The sequence below is a fragment of the Lithobates pipiens genome, unplaced genomic scaffold (genome assembly GCF_037356315.1).
Source record: "Lithobates pipiens isolate NorthernLeopardFrog02 unplaced genomic scaffold, aLitPip1_a1.2 Scaffold_37, whole genome shotgun sequence".
NCBI classification, from domain to species: domain Eukaryota; kingdom Metazoa; phylum Chordata; class Amphibia; order Anura; family Ranidae; genus Lithobates; species Lithobates pipiens.
Window position 1 is genome coordinate 17,059,349 of NW_027507825.1, and position 15,143 is coordinate 17,074,491.

Consider the following 15,143-nt stretch of genomic DNA (forward strand, 5'->3'; position numbering starts at 1 on the left):
TGGGGGGACACTGACCCTCTCATATCACCTGTACTGGGGGGACACTGACCCCCCTCATATCACCTGTACTGGGGGGACACTGACCCCTCATATCACCCGTACTGGGGGGGCACTGACCTTCCTCATATCACCCATACTGGGGGGACACATGACCCCCCATATCACCTGTACTGGGGGGGGACATGACCCCCCATATCACCTGTACTGGGGGACACTGACCCCTCATATCACCTGTACTGAACCCCTCCACCTCATATCACCCGTACTGGGGGGACACAGACCCCTCATATCACCTGTACTGGGGGGACACTGACCCCTCATATCACCTGTACTGGGAGGGACACTGACCCCTCATATCACCTGTACTGGGAGGGACACTGACCCCTCATATTACCTGTACTGGGGGGACACTGACCCCTCATATCAACCGTACTGGGGGGACACTGACCCCTCATATCACCTGTACTGGGGGGACACCAACCCCTCATATCACCTGTACTGGGGGGACACTGACCCCTCATATAACCTGTACTGGGGGGGGACACTGACCCCTCATATAACCTGTACTGGGGGGGGGATACTGACCCCTCATATCACCTGTACTCAACCCCCCCCCATATCACTTATGCTAGGAGGGCACTGACCCACCTATATTACCTATACTGGGGGGACACTGACTCCATATCACCTATACTGGGGGGACAGTGACCCCCATATCACCTGTACTGGGGGGACACTGACCCCTCATCACCTGTACTGGGGGACACTGACCCTCTATATTACCTATACTGGGGGGACACTGACCCCCATATCACCTGTACTGGGGGAACCCTGACCCCCCATATCACCTGTACTGGGGGACTACTGACCACTCATACACCTGTACCGGGGGACACTGAACCCCCCATATCATCTGTATTGGGGGGAAACTGACCCCCCCATATCACCTGTACTGGGGGGGACACTGACCTCTCATATCACCTGTACTGGGAGAACACTGACTTCCCCATATCACATGTACTGGGGGTTCAATGACCCCTCATATCACCTGTACTGGGAGAACACTGACTTCCCCATATCACATGTACTGGGGGTTCAATGACCCCTCATATCACCTGTACTGGGGGAACACTGATCCCCCCATATCATTATATATTTGGGGAAGGTGACTGACACCCACCCATGCTGGAGGGCACCACACCTTCCTCATTCACACTAAAGCATGATACACTGCCCCCCTCCCCCTTCTATTTTATCCCCGGGCAGAGATTACCTGCTCCCTCACCACGTAAGGGGAGACCCTGACACCCTCCTGACCCACCCAGAGGAGACCCTGACACCCTCCTTACCCACCCAGGGAAACCTTGTCAGCTTCCTGGCCCACCCAGGGGAGACCCTGACCCACCCAGAGGAGACCCTGATCCCCTCCTGACCCACCCAGGGGAGACCCTGACACCCTCTTGACCCACCCAGGGGAGACTCTAACCAAGACTGACATCTGGGAACGTATTTCTCTGCACAGGATCCTGGAAAGCGTAGGTGTGAATGCAGCCTAACACACATTGGAAGTCCCGGGTCCCTTTAGGCCTAATGGTGACCCCCCAGAGTTAGGGAGAGCTGACATCCTTCTGTGTAGATTTGGTTACAAGACAAGGTGGGTGTAATGCAAGATGAAACGGTGGGCGCCAGACACTTTTAGAATGTAAAGAGATTAATTGTCTCTTAAACAGAACTCAGGGAGAGAGGGTTAGGGCCAGGACACCCTTAAGTACATACTCTGAGACTTCTATAAGCAGACAGCTATACAGGTGAAGGCCTCCAGCTGGACACCACTTCTGTATAGGTAGGGCCGCTGTCTCTTATGGCAACCGTCTTGTAGAAGTTACTAACTGTAATTGTATCCAACTATTTGCATCTTGAACAGTTCTTAGCTTACCCCTCTTTAAGTGTCACCCCCGCTTCCCTGTCGGGTCCCGGGCTTGGCATTCACAGATACTCTTCAAGTGTCACCCCCGCTTCCCTGTCGGGTCCCGGGCTTGGCATTCACAGATACTCTTCAAGTTTCACCTCCGCTTCCCTGCCGGGTCCCGGGCTTGGCACTCACAGATACTCTTCAAGCGTCACCCCCGCTTCCCTGTCGGGTCCCGGGCTTGGCACTCACAGATACTCTTCAAGCATCACCCCCGCTTCCCTGTCGGGTCCCGGGCTTGGCACACACAGATACTCTTCAAGTGTCACCTCCGCTTCCCTGTCGGGTCCCGGGCTTGGCACTCACAGATACTCTTCATGCGTCACCCCCGCTTCCCTGCCTGGTCCCGGGCTTGGGACTAACAGATACTCTTCAAGTGTCACCTCCGCTTCCCTGTCGGGTCCCGGGCTTGGCACTCACAGATACTCTTCAAGTGTCGCCCCCACTTCCCTGTCGGGTCCTGGGCTTGGCACTCACAGATATTCTTCAAGTGTCACCTCCGCTTCCCTGTCGGGTCCTGGGCTTGGCACTCACAGATACTCTTCAAGTGTCACCTCCGCTTCCCTGTCGGGTCCCGGGCTTGGCACTCACAGATACTCTTCAAGTGTCGCCCCCACTTCCCTGTCGGGTCCTGGGCTTGGCACTCACAGATATTCTTCAAGCGTCACCCCCGCTTCCCTGTCGGGTCCCGGGCTTGGCACTCACAGATACTCTTCAAGTGTCACCCCCGCTTCCCTGCCCGGTCCCGGGCTTGGCATTCACAGATACTCTTCAATCGTCACCTCCGCTTCCCTGCCGGGTCCCGGGCTTGGCACTCACAGATACTCTTCAAGTGTCGCCCCCACTTCCCTGTCGGGTCCCGGGCTTGACACTCCCAGATACTCTTCAAGTGTCACCCCCGCTTCCCTGTCGGGTCCCGGGCTTGGCACACACAGAAGTCAGAAAGTCAGCCCTGGCACTGGCCTCAGCTTACTTATGATGGTCTCCGGTAACAAGGTGGATGGTCCCTTAGTGACGACAGCTTCCCCTCTACTTCCAGCCATGACAGGTTCTCCAGTCGGGGGAACCATTACTTCTGGTTGGACTACAAGCCAGCAGTCCCAACCCTACGCTGCTTTCCTGCTTCTGGATAGGCCCTCAGACAGCCTAGCAGCCAGATGTCCCGGGGATAGGCCTCAGGCTCTGCCCTAGCAGCCCCGGGGCAGCACAACACACGTCCACGCAGACAGCCGTCCAGGTGGCACAGAACCCCAATCACCTGACTCCATCCAAATAAATAGGCTCCTCAAGCAGGCCAAGGGACCAAAGAAAATCCCTGTCCGTTGGCTGAGATACCCCATTCATTCCTAATCTGTCTTTGCCATGCCTCTGTCTCATCCAAGGTCACAAGATACCCAGCCACCTAGTGACAGAAGAGAGAAGTGCAGCAATTCCAGAATTAGGGGGAAATCAATTGATCTCCTGACAATCGGCCAAGGCAACTAAAGCTTGGCAAATAAATTGAATAGCAACTCTGCCTAAACATCAGTGTGCTGCATCTATCTATCTATGGCAGCGCAACCGTAATCCATGTTTTTCCCACGTTACGGGAATGTGCATGCGGAAAATCACAGATGTGAGTGAACCCTAAATGTACATACAGGGGGGAGGTTTACTAAAAGGGGTGCACATAGAATATGATGCAGCTGTGCATTAGGGTTGCCACCTTTTCTTCAAGTCAAACGCGAACACTTTAATGGGCACAGGGCAATTATTTTTTTTTCATAGTAAACATTTTAGAATTATAAAAGACCTGGTACACCTTTGGGTGCCCCAAGGAGAGTAGTAATGTAGCCAAAATTGCTCTTGCTGACAACATTGCCCTGCCCTTCAGTGATGTGGAACCTGCCCCCAGACAGCCACCCACAGCTCCTATACAGCAACAGATTTGTGTGTGACTATCTCAGTTACTTGGGGAGCAACAGCCGATCTGAATATTGTGTCCGGGTTTCAGGCAGACTGAAACCCAGAAAAATGGTTCAAAACCTGGACTGTCCGGGTGAATCCTGGACAGACGGCAACCCTACTGTGCATAGTAACCAATAAGCATCCAAGTTTTATTGTCAAAGCTTAAAGAGGAAGTAAACTCTGATGGGTTCACTTCCTCTTTATTTCCCTGCAAAGGTAAAGCATAATGGGCTACTATGCATCGCATACTAGCCCATTATGTGTCACTTACCTGACACAGGAGCCAGCCAAGTCACCGCTGTCCCCTCTTCCACGGAGCGTCCATCTTCTTTCCGGGTATCGTGGCTCCGGCGCTGTGATTAGTCGGAGCCGCGATGATGTCACTCCTGTGCATGCCCACGGGAGCCGCCACTAACGGCATATCGCCGTTAGCAGTGGCATGCTCAGTGCACCTGCGTGCTGCTGTCTACGGCGCATGGGCCGCACACAGTGTCGCCTATCTTTTTGCAAATGTCTCATAAACCGCGTAGGTTTAGGATATATTTCTTGGATCTACAGGTAAGCCTTAATCCAAGCTTACCTGTGTAGGTCAAAGTGGGCTTTAACTGCTTTGACCAACCACTTTAATTAAACAAGCTGAAACAAGTTAGAAGCTGATCGGTTACTATTATTTCGTAAATTTCCCCCGCAATGTGTCTGCTCCTCACTGTCTCACAGTGTTCAGCTATAAATAGTGTGACATATGGATTGCAACACTGAGGGCAAAACAAGGTTCTGCCCAAAACAAACATGGAGTCCACAATAAAAAAAAAAGAAAAACACGACGTCAGCGCTCAGCAGGGAGCACGTTACGATGACTAATAGGAGTTCACGTGATACTACTTGCATGTTTCCCCACCCACAGTCACGAGATTCCGTCTCTTCTATTTATAGCACTAATAAAGTTGTTTTAAAAGAAGAAAAAAAAAAGTTCCAAGCGTATCTTGTACTGCCAAATAATTCCTGCAGTGCTGGCCAATAGAGGGCGCTGCACGCACGTGTGATTGGCTTATATGGCGTGGCAGATGTGATCTTGTCTGGTTTCTCTGAAGATAAGAATGACTGTGTACGACCATGTCTTCTCCCCCCCTATATGTAGTCTGAAATGGACCCGTCCGCTAATTAGAGAGCATTCCACTTGTGCATTTCAGGGGGATACGCTTCTGTGGTGCCTGTCGCCACCTGGTGGCCAATGGCTGAATTTCACACGCATGTTTTTTCTCTGCTCATAAAAGTTTTTTTTTTTTCTTTTCTTTTTTTTGACTAAAGTGCATCTATAACTAACTTTTTTTAATTTATTTTTTTAATCCAAGGGTTAAGGATTAGATGTTATTATTATTATTATTATTATTATTATTATTATTAACGATTTATATAGCGCCAACAGTTTACGCAGCACTTTATAATGTATAGGGGAGACAACACAATTACAGTACAATACAAAAGGTACAGGAGGGCCCGGCTCATAGAGCTTACATTCTAAAGGGGGGGGGGGGGTGGCTCGGGGTGCAAAAGGTAATAGCTGCAGAGAATGATTTGATGGGGGGTGGCTCGGGGACAGTTAGGTGGGTGTGGGATAGGCTTCCCTGAATAAATGAGTTTTCAGGGATCTCTTAAAGGTGGGTGTGACAAGTCTTAGATGTGACAAGTTTTACTGCCATCAGAGGCTTGCTTGGAGAGATCCCTTCACTTCCTGTCGGGTAAAGAGCAGGAAGTGAGAGGAGATCTCCCACCGCAACAAAGGCCAAAGTAATTATTTTTATTTTTTTTAAATTAAAGGATAGGTTTGCCTTTATGGAAAAACAATAATAAATGCACTTTTTTTTCAGAAAAAAATGCTTTTATTATTTTTTTCAAGCAGGAACCTGGAAAGTATTGCACTTATGATCAGTAGTAGATGAGGGGTACAACGTGGGCTCCTGCAGACGTGTCCCCTCCGTTGTGTTCAGCCTATACCTCTGTATGGGCTGTCTGTTTGAAAGCCAAAGGATATGTCAATGGACTACGAGAGCGCTCATCAGTGCCGCCCCCCCCCCCCCCCCCACCCACAGCCCATTGAAACAGCAAGTCTCTCTGACGCAGTGGAAGATGGTACTTGTAGTTTATTCGTTCACAGGAAACCGTGAATGAAGGACGCAGCTGTGTGGGTGGAGCTGTTTTTAAAAAATTGGCAACGGATGTGGGGAGAAGAACCCCCCCCCCCCCCCCCCCCCCGCCTGCAATCACAGGGGAAGGAGGATCGGGTCGTCGGAAGGGAAGGAGGCAGGAGCTGGAACATGTTCCCCCCCTAAATACTGGTTGACCATGCAACATGCTCTGAAGGTAAACTTATCCTTTAACCACTTGTTTACCGGGCACTTAAACCCCCCTCCTATCCAGGACAATTTTCAGCGCCGATGCACTTTGAATGGCAATTGCGCGGTCATGCTACACTGTACCCAAATGACATTTTTATAATTTTTTCCCCCAAATAGAGCTTTCTTTTGGTGGTATTTGATCACCTGTGCGATTTATTTATTTTTAAATGTAAAAAGACCGATTTTTTCTTTTTCTTTTTTTTTATTTTGTTATAAAATTTTAAAACGGGTAATTTTTGTCCGTCATTGATGTACGCTGATGAGGCGGCACTGATGGGCACCGATAGGTGGCAGGGATGGGCACTGATCGGTTACACTGATAGGCAGCACTTCTAGGTGGCACTGATTGGCACCACTCGTGGGCACTGATAGATGGCACTTGTGGGCAGCATTGATAGGTGGCACTTGTGGGCATTGATAGGTGGCACTTGTGGGCACTGTTAGACGGTATAAATGAGGCATAATTGCCTCTTCCTTTTCAGGACCAATGTCCATTTAAGATAAGCCGGTCATAAGGTAAAAGTTCTGCCTATCAGTGTAACCGATCAGTGCCCATCACTGCCACCCATCAGTGCCCATCCCTGCCACCTATCGGTGCCCATCAGTGCCGCCTCATCAGCGTACATCAATAACAGACAAAAAATTACAGTTTTTAAATTTTATAACAAAATAAAAAAAAATTGGTCTTTTTAGATAAAAAAAATAAATCACACATATCACCAAAAGACAGCTCTATTGGGGGGGGGGGGGGGGGAACGATCGCCGAGCTTTTGTTTTGATCATGTAATCAGCTGTCATTGGCTGACAGCTGATCACATGGTAAGGGGCCGGGATCGGTGATCACCCGAGTCTCAATGATCACAGCACGCGCAGGGAGCGTGCACAGGGGAGGCCGTCATATGACAGCCTCCCGGGAATTCAGTTCTGTGCTGTGGCCATCATTCGCCATAGCGCGGATGTCAAGTGGTTAAGTAGGTGAGTGCTAGAACACTTGTCAGCTTTTTATTGTCTGTTTACCTCACTTCCTTTCTGGTAAAAGGTTGTCCCCAGAACAGGAAGGGAAGAAAAATCTCTCTAATGGAGCCTTGGGTAACAGTAGAGCCAGTAAGGGTAAAAAAAAACGGAGCCCTAAATTTTGTTTCATTTGTTCCAAAGCTAAAATAAAAAAGTTTTGGGTGTAGCTAAAGTGTTAAAAGGAAACATTCTACCCATATGTGACACCTCAGTGTGCTTTCTTGTAAAGATGAACATGTCAGTCGCCGGCTCTCTGCTCTGCCCCCTCCAGCACTCACTGGAGCTCCAGGATAGGGGCGGGAGCAGCTAGCTCAGCCTTTCTGTGGCCTTCTGAGAAGCTGAACCGGCTGCTGATTAGGCATCAGGGAGGATCCTGACATTATTGTCAGGATGCGTCCAGAGACTGAATCAGCTCAGTGATGACTCCATGATTTTTAGCCCACTGAGGGTTGATTCTGGGTCACAGGAGAGTAAAAGTAAGTACTGTCCTGTGACTCACAAGAGAAGTATGGGAAAAAGGAGCTTAGGGGCTGATTAGAGTACCGCTCATGACAAGTTAAACTCAATAATTATACAATAATGTGTCTAATATTTGTGTTTCCTATGGTCATCGGCTCCATCTAGTGGCCATAATGCAATATTGTCCTGAAATCAGGAAAATAGCACATTATGGATACTAGATTGTGTGACAGAAGTGGTGTCAGACCCTGGCCACCCTCCCCATCTTGTGATAATTGGCTGGTCAAACTTACATTGCTCTGTTACTGGTACACAACAATGCCAAGCTCAGCCTCACCCCGCACAAAGGTTTTTCCAGCACACAGATGGGATGTCATGGGTTTTTGACCATACAGCCGTCCAAAGATACAGTTTTTCATAGGTATTATTATCTTCTTTAAATTCCCTACAGTCTGGTAGCATGCAGTGTTAGCTGGTTCTCAATATATATTTCTTTTGGGGGGCAATGCCAACCCCCCCCCCTAGGAGTTGCATAGGAAGTCTTTCAACCCTCCCTCCCACCCACGGGACACAGACTGAAAGGCAGCGATCAACCCCCCCACCCCACCCCCCTGGTTTAGGGTTAGGGTTTCCCCTAGAAGAACAAGGTAAGGAGGCCTCTGGGGGTTAGGGTTAGGGTTAGGTTTAGGGTGTCCCATAGCAGAACAAGGTTAGGACTCAGGGATTGGAATAGGGACCTCCCCCAAAGGTCAAAGGTCAGCAGGCATGTCCCCAGAGGTCAAAGGTCAAGCGCTTGCCCCGACTTGTTCATGCCCCGACTTAGTTGGGGTAGGCGGAACACTTTGGTGGGGGTTGGTCGGCCCGACACTTGACCTTTGACCTCTGGGGGACACCCCTGCTGACCTTTGGGGGAGGTCCCTATTCCAGTCCCTGAGTAGATGGTAGGGCTGCTGATCCTTGCCCCGTGGCCGTTGCTTCTCCTCCTGGCCAAACAGGAAGTGGGCCCTGAGATTAAGACTCCCGGCCAATCGGGTTTCAGGACCTGCTTCCTGCCAAGTGGCCCCAGGGCAAGCAGCTTGCAATGGGGGCACCTGAGCAGGCTTGCTCCATGGCTCAGCCCCTCCTCCTCTCTCTCTTCATTGGCTCACTGGCTGTGATAAACAGCCAATGGCTCCTGCTACTGTCTCAGCCAATGAGGAGGGAAAGCTAAGGCTCTTGTGCACACCTCTGGAGGAAGATCAGGAGGCTCAAGTATTGAGGGGGGGCTACTATACACAGAATATGGCTGCCATGTGTCGTCTCATAGTTTTTGTTCTGCCCAGTCTGCATTACCATCACAGAAGGAACTGGTGATTACAGGAAATATAGTGGAACCTTGGATTACGAGCACAATCCGTTCCAGGAGAATATTTGTAATCCAAAGCACTCGCATATCAAAGCGAGTTTCCCGATAGAGGTCAATGGAAATGAAGATAATTTGTTCCGCGTTGACTTCTATTGCATGCAATACCGCATGTGGCCAGAGGTGGTAGGGGGGGCGCCGGAGAGCCTTTGAAATATTCGGGGATAGCTCGGCTGAACATGGAAAGGCTCGGAAACACTCAGAAACCGAGTATTTCCTGCACACCCCATTAGCTTGAATCCTGCTCGTTTTGCAAGACAACACTTGCAAACCGAGTCAGGAATTTAATAAAAAAAGTTGCTCGTCTTTCAAAACGCTCATTAACTGCGTTACTCGTTAACCAAGGTTCCACTGTACATATATTAGACGCAGTGTGGGGATTTTTTGTTATAATGAGTGGCTAGAGAAAATAAATATTTCAGCCAATATATGTACATGCCTCTAAAGGCTGAATACACATAAATACACGTCAGACCAAACAGACCAACTCCTGGCAGAAATATCCAGTGTAGACAGGATGTTTTAATGACGCTCATGTACATGCAGCCTAATTGTTATAGTTTCTGATATGTTGCACAGAGCAGGGATACTCACAAAAGATATTGTAACAATATTGTTACAATGTTTTTATGAATGTAGCTAGCAACCACTGTAACAATATTCTGAAACGGCCAGCTGAGCCCCACATATTAAAGCGGAACTTCAGTCATTTTTTCAACTTTCTATCTATTAAAGTGGTTGTAAACCCTTACAACACACTTTGACCTACAGGTAAGCCTAGATTAAGGCGTATGCGTTTGCTTATGCACGCAAGATCGCCGGGACTAGGTGCTTTAAAAAACAATTTTACAGTTTCACAGTTTAAAAAAAAAAAATGGTGTCACTTTTATTCCTATTACAAGGAATGTAAACATTCCTTGTAATAGAAAAAAGAATGACAGGTCCTCTTAAATATGAGATCTGGGGTCAAAAAGTCCTCAGATCTCATATTTACACTAAAATACAAAAAAGGTTTATAAAATGTCTTTGCCAGCAAATTAACTGTGAGTAACAAGCAACAGAGCAGACCATTACTTTGCACTTTGCTGAATAAGAATACCGCATGGCATGATGTGATCCTCCTGCAAGAAGCATGAAATTATTTGTTTCTTTTACAAATTGCTTATTGCTCTAATATAATAATTCCTGCACAAGTGCACAGCACACAGAGAGTGGTCTAGTAAAGGCTTTAGGTCAGGTGCATTTGGTAATTAATTATTATTTACTTCATTATTTCATTTTTTTCACAGAGAGTCAATTATGCCACTCACCGTCTTGCAGCTCCGCTCGGGCTGCCGACGTCACTTCCGGGTTTCGTGAAGCAGCCGAAAGCCGGAAGTGACCTGCCTGTCTTTGAATGACAATGCTCCCGCCCGTAGAATCACAGTGATTTTATGGGCGGAAGCTAGTCGGCGTTCTGCAGTGCGCCGCAAGGCAGGTTTTTAACCCGCAAATGAAGCGCCATGGATGCAATCTTGTGATTGCATCGACGTGGCGCTTCTCATAGTGCACTGTGACCGGCGCCACAGTACACTATGTTAAATTGTTAAATGACATTTTTTTTTTAATGTCTTAAAGCGGTGGTCATCAATCCTGTCCTCAGGGCCCACTAACAGGTCAGGTTTGCAAGATAACTGAAATACATCACAGGTGATATCATTTGCTGCTCAGTGATTGCGGTATTCTAGTCTGCATCTCCCCAAGGTAATACATAAAACCTGGCCTGTTAGTGGGCCCTGAGGACAGGGTTGATGGCCACTGTCTTAAAGGGCCCGTTTTTTTCTTTTTTACCTTTTTTTTGTATTTTTTTTTTTTTTTTTTTTTTTACACTGAGGGGGGGCGGTGCCCGGGCGCCCCCTATGGACGGGCCGCCACTGATTAGTTGGCCAAATGTCAAAAGCATTTGTGCAAAATGGTCAAAATGTACCCATATATTTTCTAATAGGTTAAAGCGGGATTGCACTGTGGAAAAAAAATATTAAAAGCCAGCAGCTACAAATACTGCAGCTGCTGACTTTTAATAAATGGACACTCACCTGTCCCGGGGTCCAGCGATGCCGACAGCCAAGGCCGATCGATCGCTCAGCTCTCGGCTGCTGCCGTCACCATTCTAGGTGAGGGAATCAGGAAGTGAAGCGATGCGGCTTCACTTCCCATTTCCCTACTGCGCATGCGCAAGTCGCGCAGCGCAATAGGAATTGTCCGCGCTTTCTCTGGGACCCGTGTGCGTCCCAGCAGACAGCGCGCAGGGACAGGAAGAGGCATAGACTCCTGTGGGAGTCTATGCCCGGAAGTGGGTGTAATACCTGTCTTTGACAGGTATCTGCACCCCCCTCCCCCCCCTGAAAGGTGCCAATTGTGACACCGGAGGGGGGGAGGGTTCCGATCAGCGGAAGTTCCACTTTAGGGTGGAACCCCGCTTTAAATCCTATAGCGTCAGCGCCATCTAGCTGTCAAAATGTAGTATATTTTCTTATTGAGGTATTTCAAAAAGCTATATACTGGGACAAGCAAATATTGACCACCCTAGATACAAGAGTCCTGTGTATTCTTCCTTGAATCTTGGTGTGCTTTGTGTATTTCTTCCAGATCTGTGCAGTAATCCGGTGTGGGGCTAAGTTCCCACTAATGCGGTGCAGGAAACACTGCGGCACAGTGGTGTAGTGGTTAGCACTCTCACCTAGCAGTAAGAAGGGTCGCTGGTTCAAATCCCAACCACGACACTACCTGCCTGGAGTTTGCATGTTCTCCCTGTGCCTGCGTGGGTTTCCTCCGGGTACTCCGGTTTCCCCCACAATCCAAAGACATGCAGGTAGGTTAATTGGCTTCTGTCCAAAATTGGCTCTAGTATAAGATTGGGGACCTTGGATTGTGGGCGCCTTGAGGGTAGGGACCAATGTGAGTGTGCAATGTACAGGGATGGGGTCTATTGTAGATACTCACTTAGGTTGAACTGGATGGACTGGTGTCTTTATTCAACCTTACTAACTATGAAACTACTATGAAACTATGATCCATTTCCTGCACCGCATTGCAATTGCACTGCCCTTGCGATCCACTGCAGATGTTAATACAAAAAGTTAACGACAGCCCAAACACAGGTCGCACCGGATCGCACCGTACAAACCGACCATGCAATCTGGTTGATCCAAAAAAGGTGCCTGAATGTCTTTGGTGCAATTTGATTCCAAGCTTCAACTACACTTTCAGTAAAACATTTTTTTCTGAAATTTGTTTTGTTTCTTCCAGTTAGTTTGAGGTCATGTCCCCGTACTCTTGATTTTAGTTTCATATTGAAAAGACTGCCCTCCTGAATCTTATTTACCACCTTGATGTATTTAAAGGTTTTTTTTTTTATGTCTCCCATTTCCCTTCTTTCCTCTAGATCAGCCTTTCTCAACCTTTTCAACACAGAGGAACCCTTGAAATAGTTCTCTGGTCTCAGGGAATCCCTGCTAAAAAAACGCATGATACATTAGTGTGATGGTCATTGGGAAGAATTACCTCCTTACAGATTGCTAAAAAGATCAATGGTGTGAGTGGGAACTTATCTGAGAGGCAGAAATTGCCCAATGCTGAAGGAAACTCTAGCAACCTCTGGAGGAACCCTAGGGTTGGGAATCACTGCTCTAGACTGTAAATTTTAAGTTCCTGAAGTCGCTTGTGATTTTATCCCCCAAACCTTCTACCATTTTTGTTACTGTGTGACATAAAAATATGCAACGCCCACCATTTTTTTAGGGGTTCTAGAGATTTTTAGCAAAAAATGTTATGTTATGTTTTAATCTCTTATGTATATATATAAAAAAAAAAAATATATATATATATATATATACACACCGTATTTATCGGCGTATAACACGCGCTGGCATATAACACGCACCCCAAGTTTAGTAGGGAATTTTAAGGAAAAAAACTTTTAGGAAGGAAATTTAAGGAAAGCCTTATCAGTTATCTTTAGCAACCTTGTCATGCAGCCTGTCCATCATTGCAGCCTTATCCATCATTGCATCCTTGTCCATGTTTGCAGCCTGTCTATCATTACAGCCTTGTAATGCAGCCTTGTGCATCATTGTCCCCTTGTCAGTGTTCATTTCAGATTTTATATTTTCTCGGCCGCCTTCGGCCCTTCTCGTGGTTTTCGGCCGTTCTCGGTGGCTTTTGGCCACCTTCGGCTGTTCTTGGCGGCCTTTCGGGCATTCTCTTTAGCTTTCGGCCGCTCTCGGCCTTTCTCTGCTGTTTTCGGCCGACAAGAAGGGCCGAAGACGGGCGAAAGCCACGAGAAGGGCCGAAGGCGGCTGAAAGCCGCCCTGGGGGTTTAAAAATCTCGCAAAAATCGTGGAGGATCGGCGTATAACACGCACCCGAGGTTTTCCCCTGATTTTAAGGGGAAAAAAGTGCCTGTTATACGCCGATAAATACGGTATGTATGTATGTATGTATGTATATATATATATATATATATATATATATATATATATATATATATATATATGTGTGTGTATATATATATATATATATATATGTGTTATATATATATATATATATATATAATATATATGACCCCGAAGGAGCTGCTGGTTTGATTGGGCTTACCGTTACCTTCTTGTTTGCTTCTCCGTCTAGGGATTCCTGTGGTAGATGGCCCAAAGAAATGTGGAAACTGACACTGAATCTTCTTTTGGGTTATTTATTTGAAACAGAAACAGAGTCTTTCAATAAGGGTAGAGGGTTAGGAGTAAGTTCAGGTACTTTAGACTGCAAAAAATAAAGGAATTCCTTATAGAAGATAGAGAGATTAAAGAGCGTTTCACAGCTGGATTTTACAGCCCCCGGATAGACCTCCTCTCACTAGGCCTAGCCACCAGTAAGGTGTTTGACAAAGTCATTGCCACAGACTTGTGATGTATACTTGAGCGTTACTGAGGGACGTAGAGGGACGTAGACAAGTTTAAAGAGCTATCATACGGTACCAGTATCTCTCAGCCGATCCGGTGATACGGTATGAGTGTTGATCCAGGTAGCGTCCTTCAACCTAGCCTCCAGGCTTCTTCAGAGAAAGCCAGCCTTGCGCATGGCCTTCTCCTGAGGAGTCCTCCCCAGTTGCTGGGCCTCTCCCTTCAGATGAGACGGCACCGGACCACCTTTGGATCAGTAGGCTCCGAAATCCATTCAGGCCTGTCCCTGCGGTTGCGTTGCCTCGGACCAGCCAGCCCCGAGACTTGGAATGCATGGTTCCGCACCTCAGACCAGGAGGGCCATGGGGCTGGGTCAGGGGGACCACCAGAACCGGACAGACAGAAAATCAGCTCCGAAACCCCGAAGCACGTGATGTCGGTACCTTAAATACTACCAGCAGGAGAACACTCCCACTGGGCTGGTTCCGAGGGAACAGTGGCATTCAATACACCCAGCTAGTTTGCGTTTCCAACCCTGACCGGCAGTGACAGCGACACCTGCGGCCAAGGAGAACCCAGCGCAACCCAGCTGGACTGGTACTGAAAACAGAAATTTAGAAAATTAGCCCCAAAACCCAACTGTGGTTTCAGGAAAATTAACTTTAAAAAAAAAAAAACATAGTGCCTGCTCTTCAGGAGCCAGTGCTACATATATATATATATATATATATATATATACTGTATATATGTTTTTATATGTAGGAGAGGTGTGGAGAATTGGACCGAAAGTGGTTACAGGGTAAATACACGATCAGACAAGGAGGGAGCATCCACAGAAAACAGTAATGGTCCGAGTTTAAAATGTTCAAGACCGTTTACAGTAGGGATCATTACAAAATGTACAATAAGTTCCCCTTGGGGTTTTAAAAACCCCAAGGGGAACTTATTGTACATTTTGTAGAAATCTATTCGGGGTGCGCAGCCAGCTCAAAATTGATTATTTTTATGCACTCATTTTT

General features: G+C 47.6%; 1 protein-coding gene across 1 annotated transcript in view; it reads left to right on the top strand.

Annotated features, from left to right (window-relative positions):
* The first annotated feature begins 1,562 nt into the window (after positions 1-1,562).
* The window catches only part of ATL1 (atlastin GTPase 1), a 167,209-nt gene continuing 153,628 nt past the window's right edge, over positions 1,563-15,143 (top strand). Inside the window, exon 1 of the mRNA XM_077466774.1 lies at positions 1,563-1,654. The gene's annotated coding sequence lies outside the window, so the exon portion shown is untranslated. The remainder of the gene's footprint in view (positions 1,655-15,143) is intronic.